Here is a 20,019-nt window from a genome sequence, read left to right as displayed (position 1 = left end):
TGTTTCATTTTTACTGTGTACTGTACCAGCAGTTTATGGTCAAAATGACAATAAAGAGCAACTTGACTTGAATGAAAGTGAGTGTGAGCAAAATTGCAACATCTAAACAGAAACCTGCCTGGCCAAACAAATTGTGTTACTGTTTGGCACCAGACCAATGCAGGTTAAAGGCAAAATTTGCAGAAAATGCAACAAAGTAGGACAAAGTAAGAACATGTTGGGTAGACAAAAACAGAAAAATATCCTGGAAGAAAAACCAGAGGTAATGCCTCACGTTGAAGAGACTTCATTGAAGCTGATTGAGAAACTTCCTTCCTAACAGTCTAGTAGTTTGATAGTTATCATTACTGATACTGGGATTTAACTATTGACAGCACTCCATCAGCCATGAGGTGCAAATGGGACAGGATGTCATAGGAGCAAACAGTGAAGCTGTGAAGCAAGCCGAGTACATTTACTTGGTCTATTGAAAGAAAAGAGTACAGACCCAACCGCAAATTCTCTCCAAAACTGCAAGGCCAGTCTCTAGAGAAAATGTCCTAAATGGAGAATAGGTTATATGGGCATAAAATTGATCTCAATTGCAACAGTTGAGAGCAGGCCCAGAGGTGAAGGGCTGAATGGCCTTTTCTGTACTATAAGCATTCATTGAATCTATTTATTGCCAAAAGCGATCAGGATCACTGTTTTGTAACCAGGAGAAATAACCAATCAACTCACTATGTCTGACCATAACTTTGCCATTAAATTCAGTTTTAATTTACTTGAGTTTGGATTACAGATTATTCATGCTTGCCTTCAATCTCGTGTGGGTGACTTGGCAGTGCAGCAGCCACTAGAAAGCTACTATAACAGCAACTAGAAGACCGTGATTCCATCCCTGCCACTCTCTTGCATCTTTTCTCTGTTACAGTGTGGGTCTTGCTCCAGGTGCTCCAGTTTCCTCTCACATCCCAAATACGTACAGGTTAGCGTTAGCGAGCTATGGGCAGGCTATGTTGGTGTTGGGAGCATGGCCACACTTGCCCAGCACAACCCTCACTGATTTGATCTGATGCAAATGTCGCATTTCATTTTACGTTTCGATGTACGTGTGACAAATTCCCTCTCGAGTCGGAGAAACTCAGAATGAAAGCGATGCAGCAGACTGCAACATCATAACAGCGAGCGAGCTGTTTAGTTTTGTTGGTCTCCCCTTGGTGACACCTGTCTGTCCGTTGTTAGGAAGAGAGAGAGAGAGAGAGGGGGGGGGTGGGAGAGAGAGAGAGAGGGGGGGGTGGGAGAGAGAGAGAGATATGTCGAATTGTTGGGTGAACAATAGATTTTGTTGGACTTGCAGACCATGGGGGCTTGCTGTTGCTTGCTTGGTAGGTGGTGGACACTGATGGAGCAGGAGGAAGGGGGAAACATTGATGCTTTGCTGCTGCTTCTGCATGGGAGGGGGAAGGGAGGCTTTGGTGTCCTACCACTTTTCTGTCAAGCATTCTTCGGGTTGTTCTTTCTTTTTCGAGGATGTCTGTGCAGAGTAAGAATTCCAGGTTGCATACCATACACATCCTCTGATATTAAATGGAACCTTTAAACCGCTGACAAATAAAGTTAATCTTTATCTCACGTCTGCAGCCCAATAAACCAAGTCTCTGGCTGCCACTGCAGTGACTTAGCCAATAAACTTCTATATGCCATAGGTAAATTAACACAAAAGGAGGGGTGTGGAGGTATAAATGTGTAGCAACAGCTGATCTGTTACCAGTATCTGCCGCCTGAGGAAAGGTCAGCTGTGATTAAGATCTGAAATTATTAAAAATATTAAATCCAGATGGCCTTTTTTAGATTAATTATGGGAGATTAACAGATGCCCAGTGAATTTTCAACATCACAATCTTTTTAGGTGTGTGACAGCCAATGCACACCAGCCGCAGGCTGCCAATTACAGTCCAACTTCCTGTAATTTAGCCCTGCAAATCAAGAGCCACGTCAGGCAAGTTCGCAGTGAACAAATGGGCCTTGGCAGACTTCTAATAACCTTCAAGCACACTGAACATAAGGTTCTTCTCTACTGACATATGATACTTTGCGATAGACACAGGCTGTCACAGGGAGGGCTGCAGATGCCGGAAATGTGGAGCAGCTCACAAAATGTCGGAGGAACTCAGCGGGACAGGCAGTGTCTGTCGAGGGAAATGGACAGTCTGGTTTGAGACCCTTCATCGGGGCTCAACGGGAAATGTAGCTTGCCCATTTCCTCGTGGATGCTGCCTGACCTGCTGTGCTCCTCCAGCATTTTGTGTAAGTACTCTTTACTGTTACCTCTGTGCTGACATCTAGAACCACAGGCACTGAAATTGCTTAAATCATGGAAACACAAGGAAAGCATAGGGTGCATGGCCAATCTATGAGATTTATTTTGCGGGAGATATCCACTTGAAAACTTCATTGCGTATGGGTTACATTGAAGACTGTGAAATAAAACAGAATTTGGCTGAGTAAGGGTGATGATCTCGGGATTGCTGCCTGTGCCACAAGACAGAGAGGGTAGGAACAGGAAGTTATGACAGATGAATGTGTGGCTGAAGAGTTGGTGCAGGGGGCAGGGGTTCAGATTTCTGGATCATTGGGATCTCTTCTGGGGACGGTCTGACCTGTACAAAAAGGACAGGCTGCACCTAAACTGGAAAGGGACCAATATCCTGGCGGGCAGGTTTGCTAGAGCTATTGGGGCAGGTTTAAACTAGTTTGGCAAGGGGGGGGCGGTGGGAATCAGAATGTGAGTGCAGAGATTAGGGTAGAAGGACAAGGGCATGGTGCTATGTGTTCTGAGTTGGTGAGGAAAGACAGGCAGGGGACAAAACATAAATGTAGCCAGTTAGAGGGGTTGAAATGTGTTTATTTCACAGTGGAGTGCTGCAGTGATCTGTCCTGGGACCCTTGGCTCTTTGTGATTTTTATAAATGACCTGGATGATGAGGCAGAAGGATGGGTGACTAAGTTTGCAGATGACACGAAGATTGGAGGAGTTGTGGATGGAGCTGTAGATTGTTGAAGGTTACAAGAGGATATAGACAGGCTGCAGAGTTGGGCAGAAAAATGGCAGATGGAGTTCAATCCGGACAAGTGTGAGGTGATGCATTTTGGAAGGACAAACCAGAAGGCTGAGTACAGGGTTAATGGTTAGTGTCTTAAGAATGTAGATGTACAGAGGGACCTTGGGGTTCAAATTCAAACATCCCTCAAGGCTGCTGCACAGGTTGATAGGGTAGTTAAGAAGGCCTATGGGATGCTAGGCTTCATTAACAGGGGGATTGAGTTCAAGAGTAGAGAGGTCATGTTGCAACTCTACAAATCTCTGGTGAGACCGCACTGAAGAGTGTTGTGTTCAATTCTGGTCACCTCATTATAGGAAGGATGTGGAAGCTATGGAGAGGGTGCAGAGGAGATTTACCAGGATGTTGCCTGGATTGGAAAACAAGTTTTATGAGGCAAGGTTAGCAGTCTCCTCACTTTTGGACCGTAGAAGGATGAGAGGGGACTTGATAGAGGTCTACAAGATTATGAAAGGCATAGGTAGGGAGGATAGCCAGTACCTGTTTCCCAGGGCATGAATAGCAAACACCAGAAGGCGTATGTACAAAGTTAAGGGAGGGGAGTTTAGGGGAGAAATCAGGGGTAAGTTTTTTCACAGAGGGTTGTGAGTGTCTGGAATGACTTGCCAGGGTGCCAGGGATGGTGGTGGAGTCTAAAACATCAGGGGTATAAAACAGCCTCTTGGACAGGCACATGGATGAAAGAAAAATTACGGGGTAGTGTGGGTTTAGTACCTTTTTTAAAGGAATACGTGGGTCGGCACAACATTGAGGGCCGAAGGGCCTGTACTGTGCTGTAGTGTTCTAGTGTCTAGTGTCTAGTGACCCTACCAAGAGCCAAAGCATAAAGCCCTGACTCTAGTCAACAGAGATCTCTGGGTCATTGAGGCACACAAGCCTCCAAACTACAACAAGGTTGGGTCCTCTTAGAGGTACTTCTCATACTTGTGCTGTTTACTTGGTCCTGTTGAGTTTCCAGTCATTGGACCCCTCAGAATACTGATGATGGGTAACTCAGCCATATTAACACCATTGAAAGGTAGGTGGTTAGATTCTCTCTTGTAGGAGATGGACAGTGTCTATCACTTACAGTATATGGTGCCAATATGACTTGTTATTTCACAACCCACGCCTGAACATAAAGTCTTTTATTATGAATTTGCTGTTGTTCACTCGTTGAGTCCAACTCTTCATGAACCCATGGACCATAGGGCCCAAAGGGCTTTCATGGCAAGGTAAGGATTGCCAGGCCTTTCTCCTGTGCAGATACTGCTGCTGTCCAGGTTGGGACCCGGCTGGGTTTGAACTCAGGATCATCTGCCTTGAAGTCCAGTGCTGATGCCACTACACCAGCAACCAGCACTCTATTATGAATACAGATCCATAATTCCTTGAAAGCGGTGTTACAGGCAGATAGGGTCATAAAGAAAGCTTTTGGCACATTGACCATAAATCAAAGTATTCAGAACAGGAGTTGGGATACTACGTTGAAGTTCTATAAGATGTTGGTGAGGCCTTTTAGTGGTGAAGTATTCTGTGCAGTTCTGGTTAATTATCTACAGGAAAGATATCAATAAAATTAAATATGTAAAGAGAACACTTACAAGGATGTTTCTGGGACCTGAAGGCCTGAATTATAAGGAAAGGTCAAATGGGTTAGGACTTTATTCCCTGGAGTGTAGGGTACTGAGGGGAGACTTGATAGAGGCATAGATTTGATGAGGGGTAAATATGGTGGATAAACAAGCCGGATTTTTCCACTGAGGTTGGATGAGGCTAGAACTAGCGGTTTTAGGTTACGGGTGAAAGATGAAAATATTTAGGGGGAACTTCTTCACTCAAATGGGTCATGAGAATGTGGAAAGGTCTGACAGCAGAAGTGCTGGACATGAGTTTGATTTCAACTTTTAAGAGTAATTTGGATAAGTACATGAATGAGAGGGGTATGGAAAGTTATGTTCCAGGTGCAAGTCTATGGGTCTAGGGTTCCCAACCTGGGGACCACGATCTTTTGCTTAATGGTATTGGTCCATGGCATAAAAAAGGTTAGGAACCCCTGGACTAGGCAAAACAATAGTTCCAGATAGATGGGCTGAAGGGCTTCAGTGCTCTATGACTTAGACTGACAAAAATAGCTAATGCTCTGCAGTATATTGGCTTGAGTGTCATATGGCTCAGAGATTTTATGGAAGGGGCAAGTACTCAGGAAAGACAGAGTTGGAATAGGTGGAAAGGAATTCGGGATGACTCAGAGGAGGAGATTCAGGGTGGAATACCTGAGGAGATTCAGAGGTTTGATAATAGTAAGGGAGATTTCAAGAAGGATCCAAGAAGACCAGTTAGCCTGACCTCATTGTATGGGAAGATGTTAGCGTCAATCGTTAAGGATGAGGTTATGGAGTAGTTGGTGACACAAGAAAAAATAAGACAAAGTCAACATAGCTTCTCTAAGGGAATATCTTGCCTGACAAACTGTTGGAATTCCTTGAGGAGATTACAAGTCAGACAGATAAAAGAGGATGCAATGGATATTGTATAATTGAACTTTCAGAAGGCCTTTAACAAGGTGCTACTCATGAGGCTGCTTACCAAGTTAAAAGTCCATGGTATTACAGGAAAGTAACTGGTATGGTTAGAACTTTGGCTGATTGGTAGGAGGCAATGAGTGGGAATAAAAGGATCATTTTCTAGCTGGCTGCCAGTGACTAGTGGTGTTCTGCATGTGTTGGAGCAGGAATTGCTTTTGTATGCTGTATATCAATGCTTTCAATGATGAAATAGATGGCTTTTTGCCAAGTTTGCAGATGATATGAAGATTGGAGGAGGGGCAGGTAGTGTTGAGGAAACAGGTAAACAGGAAAAGGTGCAGAAGGACTTAGACAGATCAAGAGAACGGGCAAGAAAGTGACAAATGAGATGCAATGTTGGAAAAAGCATGGTCATGCTGTTTGGTAGAAGAAATAAATGTACAGACTATTTTCTAAATAGGGAGAAAACCCAAACATCCAAGATGCAAGGGGACTTGGGGGTCCTTGTGCAGAATGTCCTAAAGAAATTGATTATTGAGTCAGTGTGAGGAAGGCAAATGCTGTGTTAGCATACATTTTAAGAAATCTAGAATACAAGAGCAAGGATGTGATGCTGAGGCTTTATAAGGCACTCACCTTGAGTACTATGAACAGTTTCAGACTCCTCGTCCAAGAAAAGATATGCCGGCATTGGAGAGATTTCAGAGGAGGTTCACAAAGATGATTCTGAGAATGAAAGGGTTATCATTCAAGGAATATTTGATGACTGTAGGTCTGTACTCACTGGAATTTAGAAAGATGAGAGGGGATCTCATTGAAACATTTTGAATATTGAAAGGTCTAGACAGAATAGATATAGTAAGGATGTTTCCCATGGTGAGGGAGTCTAGGACAAGAGGGCACAGCCTCAGGATAGCGGTGTCTCTGTTTAAAACAGAAATGCCGAGATTTTTTTTAGCCAGAGTGTGGTGAATTTGTGGAAATTGTTACCACAGACAGCTGTGGTGATCAGGTCGTTGGGTTTACTTAAGGCAGAGATTGCTAGGTTCTCCATTGGACACGGCATCAAAGGTTACAGGGAGAAGGCCAGGGTGTGGGGCTGAGGAGGGTAAAAAGAAATGGTGGAGCAGACTTGATGAGCCAAATGGCCTAATTCTGCTCCTATGTCTTATGGTCTTATCAATTCCAAGAAGGTCTGGGGACATTTCAGTCACTTACCATTCAGTATTTAAAAAAAACTACCTTTGATATCTGCCCTAAAAGAGAAGGGGTTTGAATGGGATCCAGGATCAGCCATGATGAAATGGTGTAGAGTCATGGGGCTGAATGGCCTAATTATGCCTCTATGTCTTATGGTCTTAAAAGAATGCCCTCTGGTATTGGCCATTTATGCCTTGGCTGTCCACTCTGTCGGTGCACCTTATAATATTATACACTTCTAAAGAAGGCCAACACATTATACACCTTCTTAATCACCCTATCATGACAGCTTTGAGGGATCTATGGACATAGACCGCTGATTGCTTTGATCCTCCATACTCCTAAGAATCCTGCCGTTAACTCTGCATTCTTCCCTCCAGTTTAGCCTTCAAACCCCATTTGCCACCTCTCAGTCCAGCTCTGCGTTCTGTCAATGTCCTGTTGTAACCTACAAGCTTCTACACCAGCTGTACCCAGCTTGGGGACTACTGGCCCGTCAGTCAATGGTAAGGCTCCATGGCACAGAAAAAAGGCTGTGGACCCCTGTTCTACACTATCCACGACACCACCAACCTTAACGTCATCTGAAAATTTACTCACCCAGCCGTCCCCTTCCTCATCCAAGGTGACTGTGGAGGCCAAGTCTTTTTTAAGGTTCTTGATTGGTCAGGGCATGGAGGGATACAGGGAGAAGGCAGAAGATAGGGGCTGAGAAGGAAAATGGATCAGTCAATGTGAAGTAGCTGTGGTGAACTATGTATACCTGTCTGGACACGCCCCCCCCCCCCCCCCGCGGACTGCTCCTATGGCTCCTCCCACAGACCCCGGTATAAAGACGATTGGGGCCTGAGCCCTGCCTCTCAGTCTCCAGAATGTAGCATGGTGGTCAATTGCTGCTTGTTCTTTCTTCCAGTCAATAAAAGCCGATATGTCGCCTCACATCTCAGAGAGTTATTGATGGTGCAGCAGTAGCGGAACAGAGTCAATGAGCCAAATGGCCTGATTTTGCTCCTATATCTTTTGGTCTTATTTATAAATATAATCCCAAACAGCAAAGGTTTTTGTTAGATCACAGTCCTAACACCATGAAATGGGAGTTAGTTGCAGCGCAGTTAAATCCCCAGAGGCCTGGGGCCCTGACTCCTCCAACCCCTAATTCCTACCTCTCCGGTTAAACTAGCTCTCAAGAATTTATTTACTGAACAAAGGATCCTGCGATTCACTGGAAAAGTGGATCAGACACCTATTGCAAAAAGCAGCTGATCACAACTCAGATATTTCTTTGGTGAAATGGTAATCACTTCCATTATCACAAGATATAAATAGCAAGACATTTGGTGCAGATTAAGTTACACTATAATGTTTCACATTCTGTTGTTATCACATGGCAGCTGACTGCTGCTGTGTGTTTGTTGTGCACAGTCGGCTCATAAAGTAGTGAGATTGTATCATTCACATTAGAAATTAGAGAGAGTGATTGCATCATACTAGGCCATTTCCCCCGCTTGAGCAGCCATCTGGTGCTTAACCTCTGTCCTCTTCAATGTCTGATGTCAAGGTAACATTATTTTATGTTACAGAGGGTTGCAACTCCATCACGGGCACTTGCCTCCCCAGCGTCGAGGGCAACTTCATAAAGTGATGATTCAGAAAGGTGGCATCCACAGTTAAGGATCTCCCCTCGCCCTTCTCATTACTACCATCAGAGACGAGGTACACACACTATCCCCTCCACCATCAGAGTTTTGAACAGTCCATGAACACTACCTCACACTACCTCAACTGAATTGAATTGACTTTATTCCTTACATCCTTCACATACATACATAAGTAAAAATCTTTACATTACGTCTCCACCTAAATGTGCAATGTGCAATCATAGTAATTTATAATAAATAGAACAGTCAATGTAATATAAAGTACACTCAAATCAGTGTGAGTTCATCAGTCTGATGGCCTAGTGGAAGAAGCTGTCCCGGAGCCTGTTGGTCCTGGCTTTTATGCTGCAGTACCATTTCCCAGATGGTAGCAGCTGGAATAGATTGTGGTTGGGATGGTTTGGGTCCCCAATGATCCTATGGGCCCTTTTTACACACCTGTCCTTGTAAATGTCCTGATGTTCACAACTATAGATGTGCTGGGCTGTTCACACCACTCTCTGCAGAGTCTTGCGATTAAGGAAGGTACTGTTCCCATACCAGGCATTGATGCAGCCAGTCAGGATGCTCTCAGTCTTAGAGTTCTTAGAATTTGGGGGCCCATACCAAACTTACTCAACCATCTGAAGTGTAAGAGGCACTGTTGTGCCTTTTTCACCACACAGCTGGTGTGTACAGACCACATGAGGTCCTCGGAGATGTGGATGCTAAGGAACTTAAAGCTGTTCACCCTCTCAACCCCAAATCCATTGATGTCAATAGGGGTTAGCCCGTCTCCATTCCTCCTGTAGTCCACAACCAGCTCCTTTGTTTTTACAACATTGAGGGGGAGGTTGTTTTCTTGACACCACTGTGTCAGAGTGATGAATTCTTCCCTGTAGGTCACATTGTTATTGTTTGAGTTAAGGCCAACAGACTTAGTGTCGTCGGCAAATTTAATTAACAGATTGGAGCTGTGGGTGGCAGTACAGTCATGGGTATATAGGGAATAAAGGAAGGGACTCAGTACACAGCCCTGAGGGGCTCCTGTATTGAGAGGCAGAGGGTTGGAGGTAAGGGAGCCCACTCTTACAACCTGCTGGCGATCTGACAGGAAGTCCAGGATCCAGCTGCACAAGGCACAGTCAAGGCCAAGGTCTCTGAGCTTCTTGTCGAGCCTGGATCGAGTGACAGGACACTAGTCGTTCAGGCATGTTACCTTGGTCTTTTTTGTACAGGGACAATGGTAGATAATTTGAAGCAGGAGGGCACTCTACACTGGGACAGGGAGAGATTAAAAATGTCAGTAAACACACTTGAGCGCAGCTTGAGTACTCGCCCTGGGATGCCGTCTGGTCCCGCAGCCTTGCGACTGTCCACTTGTTGGAAACATCTACGTACCTCAGCCTCAGAGGTGACCAGGTTGCAGGCTGTAGCGGAGCCTTTCCTAGGATTCAGAGTTAGCAACTACTTATTGTAATACTGACTTGCATTACTTATTTAATTTATTTGTTTAGATGTTTCTTATTGTAATGTTTTGCACTGTACTGATGCCACAAAACATGGCATATGTCAGTGATATTAAATTGTCCTTTCTTATGTCTCTCTTTCCTGTTTTTGATGGACTCCAGATCGTGGTCTTTTTGGGGGCTTTGCTATTGTTTGCATGGTGGGGGGAGGGGGTCGTGCATTTGCTGGAGTAACTGGGAGGAGGGTTGATGCACCTGCTGCTGCTTTTGCACGGGTCGGGGGGAGGCTTTGGGGCTCTGATATTTCTGTCATTGAATCTTTGGGTTCTTTTCCGTTTTGTGGATGTCTGTGAAGAGTCAGACTTTCAGGTTGTTTAAACACTAGACACTAGAATACTACAGCACAGTACAGGCCCTTCAGCCCTTGATGTTGTGCTGACCCATGTATTCCTTAAAAAAAAGTACTAAATCCACACTACCCCGTAACCCTCTATTTTTCTTTCATCCATGTGCCTGTCCAAGAGGCTCTTAAATACCCCTAATGTTTTAGACTCCATCACCGTCCCCGGCAAGTCATTCCAGGCACTCACAACCCTCTGTGTAAAAAACTTACCCCTGATGTCTCCCCTAAATTTCCCTCTCTTCATTTTGTACATATGCCCTCTGGTGTTTGCTATTTGTGCCCTGGGAAACAGGTACTGACTATCCACCCTATCTATGCCTCTCATAATCTTGTAGACCTCTATCAAGTCCCCTCTCATTCTTCTATGCTCCAAAGAGAAAAGTCCCAGCTCTGCTAACCTTGCTTCATATGACTTGTTCTCCAAACCAGGCAACATCCTGGTAAATCTCCTCTGCACCCTCTCCATAGCTACAGAAGGGAGATTGTAAATTTGAGTCATAACAACAACCTTTCACTCATTGTCAATAAGACCAAGGAACTGATTGTAGACTCCAGAAGAGGGAAACCAGAGGTCCATGAGCCAGTAATCAGAGGTGGAGAGGGTCAGTAACTTTAAATTCCTGGGTGTCACTATCTCAGAGGGCCTGTCCTGGACCCATCATATAAATATAATTGCGAAGAAAGCACGACAGGGCCTCTACTTCCTCAGGAGTCTGCGGTGGTTCGGAATGTCAACTAAAACCTTGGCAAATTTCTATAGATGAGTGGTGGAAAGTGTGCTGGTATCTCTCTCCCTCTCTCTCTTTGAACCCTTAGTGCCTAGGTGGTACATGGGACCTCTTACGGCCTGGTATGGGAACACCAATACCTTTGTTCATTGATCCTGTTTACAGCTACTGTTCTATAAATTTGCTAAGTATGACCGAAGGAAAAAGAATCTTAGGGTTGTACATGGTGATGTGTATGCACTCTGATGATAAATTTTGTTTGTCTGTGTCCGTGCGTATGTGAGTATATGTGTATGTATGTGTCTGTGTGTGTGTGTGTGTGTGTGTCTGTGTCTATGTGTGTGTGTGTCTGTGCATGAGTGTGTGTGTGTGTATGTGTATGTCTGTGTGTGTCAGTGTCTGTGTATGTTTGTGTGTCTATGTTTGTGTGTCTGTGTTTGTGTGTAATGACAACAGTGTAAGGCAATTGTTTTTGGTTTTGTTTGAAATGGAAGTAAAGGGTGATGTTTGTTAAGCACATAAAATGGTTCTCACATGTTTCACATCTCACATTCTCACATGTTTTATTCACAAAATCCTACACTGCCATCAGGGAGGAGGTACAGGAGCCTGAAGACACACACTGAATATTTTAGCAACAGCTTCTTCTCCTCTGACTGTCTGTGTACCCGTGAACACTGCCTACCTATTACTCTTTTGCACTGTTTATATATTTTTGTCAACGTGGAGTGGAGAGCAAATTTGTTGTTCATCTGGCAGGAGCAAAGGATATTGGGAATGGTGAGGGTGAGGTGCAGTGGGAGTGGTTGGAACAAGTGGTAGAGAGGGAGTGCCAGGCAGGGGTGGTGTGGGTGCAGATACACCCAACCCTGAGACAGCAGGCAAGGTCATTTCAATCCAAATGATTGCTTTATTGATCATTACAGAATGTCTGGGGCTTCCCACTCCCTCCCCTCTCCCTTCCCCCTTTCCCAACCATGATTCCCCTCTCCTTGCCCCCTTCCCACTCTCTGTCCATAATAGAGATCCATATCAGAATCAGGTTTATCATCACTCACATAAGTCATGAAATTTGTGTTTTTTGCAGCAGCAGTACAGTGCAAGACATAAAATTACTACAGTACTGAGCAAAAGTCTTAGGTACCCTAGCTATATACATATATATGTGCCTAAGATTTTCATACAGTTCTGTACCTAGAAGAAAGAGCTAAAATCTGGCAAATATAACACTTTTAATTATTCCCTTAGATGTTTCACACCTGTTAATCAGTAAAAGATCGATGTTAAAGATTGGCTTGATCAAAGGAGTCTGCTTTTAGAAAAGGTCTGAGGGGAGAGAAACTAACAGTGATTTATCAAATTGATTCCAATACATCGAGTGGTGCCACAACATCAACTTTTCAATCAACATCAGTAAGGCCAAGTTGTTGATTGTGCACTTCAGGAGGGGGAGTCAAGAGAGTACACACAAGTAATCATTGAGGGGTCAGCGGTGGAGAGGGTGTGCAATTTAACGCTCCTGGGTGTCAATATCTTGAAGGATCTGTCCTGGGCTCACCATGAACCCATGAACACTACCTCACTATCCCTCTTTTGCACTTATAGTAAGTTGTTTGCCTGCAGTATACTGCTGTCGCAAAACAACAAATTTTGCAACTAATGTTGGTGGCAATAAGCCTGATCCTCCTTCTGAATCTCTCTTTTAGATGTTACATTTCCAAAACATTCATAAAGCCAGTGAGCCTTTGGACACTGCCCTTAGCAATCCAACTTCTGATGTGCAAACATTCCCACCGAATTATCAGTTTGATGATAACACAAGCGTGATTAGGTTCATTGATTGGGTTTTCTATGTCTGTTTACATAATTACATAACAGTTTCAAAGCCCAAATCAAACTTAAAGAAAGGATCATGTGTACTGTTCAATGCTAAAGGAATCAAGCAAGTTTCATTGGGAAAACATCTCCTGAGAGATAAAAAGAAAGCATGGTTTCTTATCTTTAATTTCCATCAAGGCAGACCAATGCAAGATATTTAGATCAGTTACCCATGGGCCCCTGCTATGCCTGCCCTTTCGTTGGCTGCATGGAACAGTCCATGTTCCAAGCCTTCCCAGGTAATGATCCCCATCTCTTCCTCTGCAACACCGACAACTGCATTGGCGTTGCTTCCTGCACCCATGCTGAATTCATCAATTTCATTAGCTTCCACCTTGCCCTTAAATTCACTTGGTCCATTCCCAACCCTTTCCCTCCCCTTTCTCAATCTCTGTCTCCACTTCTGGATACAGACTGAACTGACATCTTTTATTAACCTACCAATTCCCACAGCTTTCTTGGCTATACCTCTTCCTACCCTGTCTCCTGTGAAAGTGCTATTCCCTTTCTCAGTTCCCTCTCCTCCACCACATCTGTTCGCAGGATGAGGCTTTCCTTTCCAGGAAATCAGAGATGTCCTCCTTCTTCAAAGAACATAGTTTCCCTTCCTCCACCACTGATGCTGTCCTCACCCACATCTCCTTCATTTTCCAGCAATCCACCCTCACTCCATCTTCTCGCCACCTTAACAGGAATAGAGTTCCTCTTATCTCTACCTACCACCCCATGAACCTGCGCATCCATCACATCATTCTCTGCCATCTCCAAAGGGGATCCTACCACCAAGTACATCTTTATCTCCACCACCTACTCTCCACTTTCTGCAGGGTTCAATCCTTCCATGATTCTCTTGTCCATTTGTCCCTCCCCATTAATCTCCCTCCCCCCCCCCCAGCACTCACATCTGCAAGCATCCTTCACCTGTTTTAGGGTCCCAAAGTCTTTCCAGGTGAGGCAATACTTCACCTACAAATCTGCTGGGGTCGACTATGTGCCTGGTGCTCCCAATGTGGCCTCTACATCAGTGAGACCCATTGTAAATTGGGGGACCACCTCACGGAGCACCTCTGTGCCATCCACCAAAAGCGGAACTTCCCAGTGGCCCCAGCATCTTAATTCCCATTCCCTTTCTGGTTCTGACATGACAGTCCATTCTTGTGAACCCCTCAAGGTGGAGGGGCAACACCTGATATTCCAGCTGGGTAGCCTCGAACCTGATGGCATGAAACAGTCAAGATTTTGGGCCGAGACCCTTCATCAGAACTGCATTTTCTCTTTTCTGCAGATTTCCTCCTGGCGTGAATACCGATTTCACCTTCCTATAAAAAAAAATCTCCTCCTCCTCCCCTCTTCTTCTAATCTCCACTCTGGCCTCCTAACTCTTCCCTAGCTATCACCTCCCCTTGGTGCCACTCCTCCTTCCCTTTCTCCTACGGTCCACTCTCCCCTCCTAAGAAAGATAAAGGGCTGGAGAGGAGGAATATGAGGGGTGATTGACAAGTTCGTGGCCTAAGGTGGAAGGAGATGAGCTATACAGCTCTTGTTACATACACGAGCAGTTCAACTCTTTGAGTGAAAATGCATGTAGTGGGCCACTTCTGGAGGTCCAAGATGCCAACTCCTACAAAGAAGGGATCCGTGTGCTCCATGACCGCTGGACTAAGTGTGTAAATGTAGGAAAAATAAATCTGCTAGGTTTTCTAAAATTGACTCCTTCTACCTTAGGCCATGAACTTATCAATCACCCTTCATATGCCCTGTGGCTTGGCCTCTACAGCCAGCTGTGGCAATGAATCCCAGAGGTAAAGAAATTCTGCTCTTAAAGGTGATTATATAAAAATTCAAGTAAGCAAAGTAAAGCTAAACTACAAGAAAATTAACAATTGCCACAAATTTTTTTATAAAATGTTAAAACAGTTGGGAGTGATAAACACCCTGTTGCCACTTTGTTAGGCACACCTGTACACCTGTTTGTTAATGCAAATATTTAATCAGCCAATCATTTGGCAGCAACTCAACGCATCAAAGAAAGCAGACATGGTCAAGAGGTTCAGTTGTTGTTCAGACCAAACATCAGAATGGAGAAGAATGTGATCTAAGCGACTTTGACCAGGGTTTATAGTTGGTGCCAGACCGGGTGGTTGGACTATCTCAGGAACTGCTGATCTCCCGGGATTTTCATGAACAATGGTCTCTACAGGGAATGCTGTAATAAAACAAAATTAAAATCCAGTATGTGGCAGTTCTGTGAGCGAAAATGCCTCGTTGATGAGAGAGGTGAGAGGAGAATGGCCAGACCAGTTCAAGCTGACAGGAAAGCAAAAGTAACTCCAATAACCAGGCGCTACAACAGTAGCGTGCAGTAAAGCATCACTGAATGCACAACATGTCGAACCTTGAAGTGGATTAGTCACAGCAACAGTAGACCGCACTGGACTCCACTCCTGTGCAGAATAAAGTGGCCCCTGAGTGCATTTGCATTGCATATCACTGGGATAGGAGGTGCGGAAGAAGATGAAAAGTACTGTGTCATTGTTCATCCCGAGCAGCTCAGATTTCGGGCATTCCCAGGGACGCATATGGAGATAAATATCAGGTGCTGCTGCCAGATCATCAACTCGGTGGAAGATGCTCAGATTTTGTCGGTCTACCAGCACATCAAGATGTCTGTAGAGGAATGCTGCTGACTGGCACTCTCCAGGCTGCAGAGTTACGTGTTGAGGGATGCACTGAAATTCGGTGCAGCCACCGCCAGGGCTCGGTGGGGAAGGACCACGGTGTAGAGTTCTTCTCGTGCTGGAGAGGGAGGGGCTGGGAGGGGGGAGGAAGCCTCTTAATTGCAGTAGGATTTACATAAAACAGAATCCCAGAGTGCCACAACAGTGGCAGCAGAGCTTATACAGTATGGACAGTATAGACAATGTCTGTGAAGAATGTAAAGGTATTGAATGGTTTATTTTAGTAAATACTTCTATTGCAAATAAAATTGTTTTGTTAGTGCAAATAGTCGTTGGGGTAGGAAGGAAATATCAACAAGGTATTTTGTTTCTGATTGCTGTCCAAGCTTTCAATTGAAATGTGGGGCCCTGACCAGAGGTAAGGTTGTGATGTCTAGCACAGCTAAATACTGTAAATATCCATCAGCCAGCCTCTGATGCAATAAGTGGCCTCTTTCTCTAGCATTAAAAGTTCACCTTTATAGACATACCTACACAGGGTATAAATGCCATGAAAAATAGCTCAAACCAACCCGTCCAAAATATATGCTTATTATCCACAATACAGTAATAAGGAACTTGCAGTCATTGAATACACAAAAAAAATACCCTGTTAAAAAGCAACTTTACAGAACAGCCTATCTGCCCCAAGGTTGTGTTCTGAATATCATGGACCCTGATTGTTCCCAGACCAACTGCAATGCTGAGGAACTCGACAAGATAGGCAGTACCTATGGAGAGGAGTAAACAGTCATCGTTTTGGGTGTTTATTGGCAGGGAGATGGAGTAGTAAAACAGCAAAGCCTTGCTACAACAGTATGAGATGTTGGAAAGACCGTATCTGGAGAGCCGCATTCAGTGCTTCCATGACATCTTGTCTGTCTGATGAAAGAAGACATTGCTTATGGTAAGACATTAAACACACACACACACACACACACACACACACACACACACACACACACACACACACACACACACACACACACACACACACACACACACACACACACACTCACACACACACATGAAGAGGATGTTTCCTTTGCACACTCACACACACACATGAAGAGGATGTTTCCTTTGGCGGGGGTGTCTAGGACCAGAGGGCACAGCCTCAGAATAGAGGGATAGAACTGTTTAGAACAGAGATGAAGAGGAATTTTTTTAGCTAGAGGGTAGTAAATCTGTGGAATTCATTGCCACAGATAGCTGTGGAGGCTAAGTCACTGGATGCATTTAAGGCAGATAAGTTCTTGGTTAGTCAAGGCATGAAATGTTATAGGGAGAAAGGAAGGCAGGAAAATGGGGTTAAGAGGGAAATGGATCAGCCTTGATGATCCCTGAGCTGGAAGAACAGAGTTTTATTGTATTAAGAAATCTGGCTGGCTATAGAGTCAACCAAGAATAAAGTGAAAGATGCTATGAAAGAAATTAAGGATCAGGAAAAGCCAGAAAGGATTCAAAAATCTATCAATATGTATTGATTTTTGAATCTGGAGCTGGGATATTTTGTAGCTTTGAAACTATGAGAAGGAATAAATTCATGGATGAGGCTTTTGAGCACATTTTGTTTTCAACATAGCTTTATAAGACATTGGTCAGAACGCACTTGGAGTATTGTGAGCAGTTTTGGGCCCCTTATCTAAGAAAGGGTGTCCTGGCACTGAGGCTCCAGAGAAGGTTCATGAGAATGATCCTAGGAACTGAAGGGTTAACATATGAGGAGTGTTTGATGGCTCTGCGCCTATACTCACTGGAATTTAGAAGTTTGGGGTGGGGGGGAAGGGAACTCCACTGAAACCTTTCAAACATTAAAAAACCAAGATATGTGCAGAGGATGTTTCCTATAATGGAGGAGTCTAGGACCAGAGGCTACAACCTCAGAATAGAGAGACATCCCTTTAGAACAAAGATGAGGAGTAATATTTTTAGTCAGAGTTTGGTACTCTGTGGAATTCATTGTCACAGACAGCTGTGGAGAAGAAGTCATTTGATATATCTAAAGTGGAGATTGATAGGTTCTTGATTAGTAAGGGTGTCAAAGGTTATGGGGAGAAGCTAGGAGAATTGGGTTGAAAGGGATAATAAATCAGCCATGATAGAATGGTGGAGCATAGGGTATGGGGCAAATGGCCTAATTCTGCTCCTATGGTAGCATAGAGGTTAGCACAACACTTTACAGTACAGGCGACATGGGTTCAATTCCCGCCACTGCCTGCAAGGAGTTCGTACGTTTTCTCTGTGACCACGTGGGTTTCCTCTGGGTGCTCGGGGTTCCTCCCACAGTCCAAACACGTACTGGTTGGTAGGGTAATTGGTCATTGTAAATTGTCCCATGATTAAATCAGAGATTCCTGGTTCGAAGGGCCTATTCCACACTGTATCTCAGTAAATAAATGTCCTAAGGTCTTATGGACAGGGGGACTGAAGGAAATGTAGCATAGGATATTTAAAGTTCAAGAATAAAAAAATATCAGCAGGGGAAACATTAAAAAGGAAAATAATTTTTAAAAATGAGGAGGTGCGGCAGGGATGTTTTCTCTTGCACAGTTGCATTGATCTAATGTGACAATGAAATCAAATAGAGCTTTTGCTATCTAAAGAAATCATGTTATCAATTAAATGAATACTTGTACTCACACATTAGAAATATGACGGGCGAAGAGTGTCACGAGGCTCTCATAAGCAGCCCCTCAGCTGAGCTGGGGAAACAAAAAATCAGCTTGAAGTGGATTATTTTCTTCTGGCTAATATTCACCAAACTCCGTATGGCCAAGCAGATTGCAGCTTCCACTGAAGAAACTTGTATGCTTAAAACAAGAAAAGAAAATCTGTTTTAAATCAATGTCAAAGTTGTTTCTGCAGTCATACTGTTCCACATTAAGTGTTCAAAATGTAGTGTTCCTGACAAAATCTTACACTGATTATTGTTTCAGTCTCTGTTCTACTGTGACCATTTGTTAGGTGTTTTCATTCAATGCAAAAACAGTCGTCTATTCCCCTTGAAGTACAGTTCATTATTTTTTCAGTAAATGGAGAAAATATGAAAAGCCTACCTAAGCTGTTCCATTGCAAAAAAAAGTGTGGATTTCACAAGCAATGCACACAAGATGCTGGAGGAACTCAGCAGGCCAGGCACCATCTACAGAGAAGCGTGCAGTCGACATTTCGGACTGAGACCCTTCAGCAGGACTGGAGTAAAAAGATGAGGCATAGGGTTGAAAGGAGGGGTGAGGCGGGGGGTTGGGGAATGGTGAAGTTGGGGGGGGGGTGCATTACCAGAAAGTTCAAAAAATCAATGTTCATGTCTTCAGGTTGGAGGCTACCCAGAAGGAATATAAGGTGTTGTTCCTCCATCCTGAGTGTGGCCTCATCGTGACAGTAGATAGATTTATCGGAAAGGGAATAGGAAGTGGAATTGAAATGGGTGTCCACTGGGAGATCCTGCTTTTTCTGGTGGACAGATTGTAAGTGCTCAGTGAAGTGGTCTTCCAATTTACGTCAGTCTCACCGACATACAGGAGGCCACACCGGGAGCACTGGACACAGTAGATGACCCCAATAGGCTCACAGATGAAGTGTCGCCTCACATGGAAGGACTGTTTGGGGCTCTGAATGGTAGTGAGGGAGGAGGTGTAGGGAAGGTGTAGTACTTGTTCCGCTTGCAAGGATAAGTGCCAGGAGGGAGATCAGCGGGGAAGGATGAGTGGATAAGGGAGTTGCATAGGGAGTGATCCCAGTGGAAAGTACAAAGTGGAAGGGGAGGGAAAGATGTGCTTGGTGTTGGGATCCCGCTGGAGATGGTGGAAGTTACGGAGAATTATGTGCTGGACACGGGGGTTGTGGGGTGGTAGAGGAGGACAAGAGGAGCCCTGTCTCTGGTAGGGTGGCAGATGGATGGGGTAAGAGCAGAGAAGTGTGTGAAATGGAAGGGAATGCAGTTGAGGGCAGCATTGACAGTGGAGGAAAGGAAGCCCCTTTCTTTGAAGTACATTTCCTTTATTTTCATCCTGAGAGCAGATGCAGCAGAGACAGAGGAATTGAGAGAAGGGGATGCCATTTTCACAAGTAACGGGGTGGGAAAAGGTACAGTACAAGTAGCTATGAGAGTCCGTGGGTTTGTAATAGACATCACCAGGTAAGCTGTCTCCAAAGATAGAGACAGAGAGATCGAGAAAGGGCCATATACTGTATCTGGTACTCCCAGTGTGGCCTCCTGTATATAGACCTGACGTAGTTTGTGAGACCACTTCACCGAGTACCTATGCTCTGTCCGCCAGAAAAAGCGGGATCTCCCAGTGGCCTAGCCTGCTGAGTTCCTCCAGCATCTGCAGATTTTCTCTTGTTTGTGTGGATTTCACAATATTAGCCCT

The 20,019-nt window shown here is 44.4% G+C and overlaps 2 long non-coding RNA genes across 2 annotated transcripts in view; one reads left to right on the top strand and one right to left on the bottom strand.

Moving 5' to 3' along the window:
• Positions 1-2,184: 2,184 nt before the first annotated feature.
• LOC132391197 (uncharacterized) overlaps positions 2,185-20,019 on the top strand; it is a 19,271-nt gene continuing 1,436 nt past the window's right edge. Inside the window, exon 1 of the long non-coding RNA XR_009511119.1 lies at positions 2,185-2,289. This is a non-coding gene — a long non-coding RNA (uncharacterized LOC132391197). The remainder of the gene's footprint in view (positions 2,290-20,019) is intronic.
• LOC132391194 (uncharacterized) overlaps positions 14,903-20,019 on the bottom strand; it is a 26,875-nt gene continuing 21,758 nt past the window's right edge. The window contains exons 2-3 of the long non-coding RNA XR_009511118.1: positions 18,287-18,456; positions 14,903-15,737 (exon numbers count right to left, since the gene is read on the bottom strand). This is a non-coding gene — a long non-coding RNA (uncharacterized LOC132391194). The remainder of the gene's footprint in view (positions 15,738-18,286; positions 18,457-20,019) is intronic.

The sequence above is a fragment of the Hypanus sabinus genome, chromosome 1, assembly GCF_030144855.1.
Source record: "Hypanus sabinus isolate sHypSab1 chromosome 1, sHypSab1.hap1, whole genome shotgun sequence".
In the NCBI taxonomy this organism is placed as follows: Eukaryota; Metazoa; Chordata; class Chondrichthyes; order Myliobatiformes; family Dasyatidae; genus Hypanus; species Hypanus sabinus.
The sequence above is the reverse complement of the archived record's forward strand: the minus strand, read 5'-3'. Positions and strand labels throughout refer to the sequence as shown.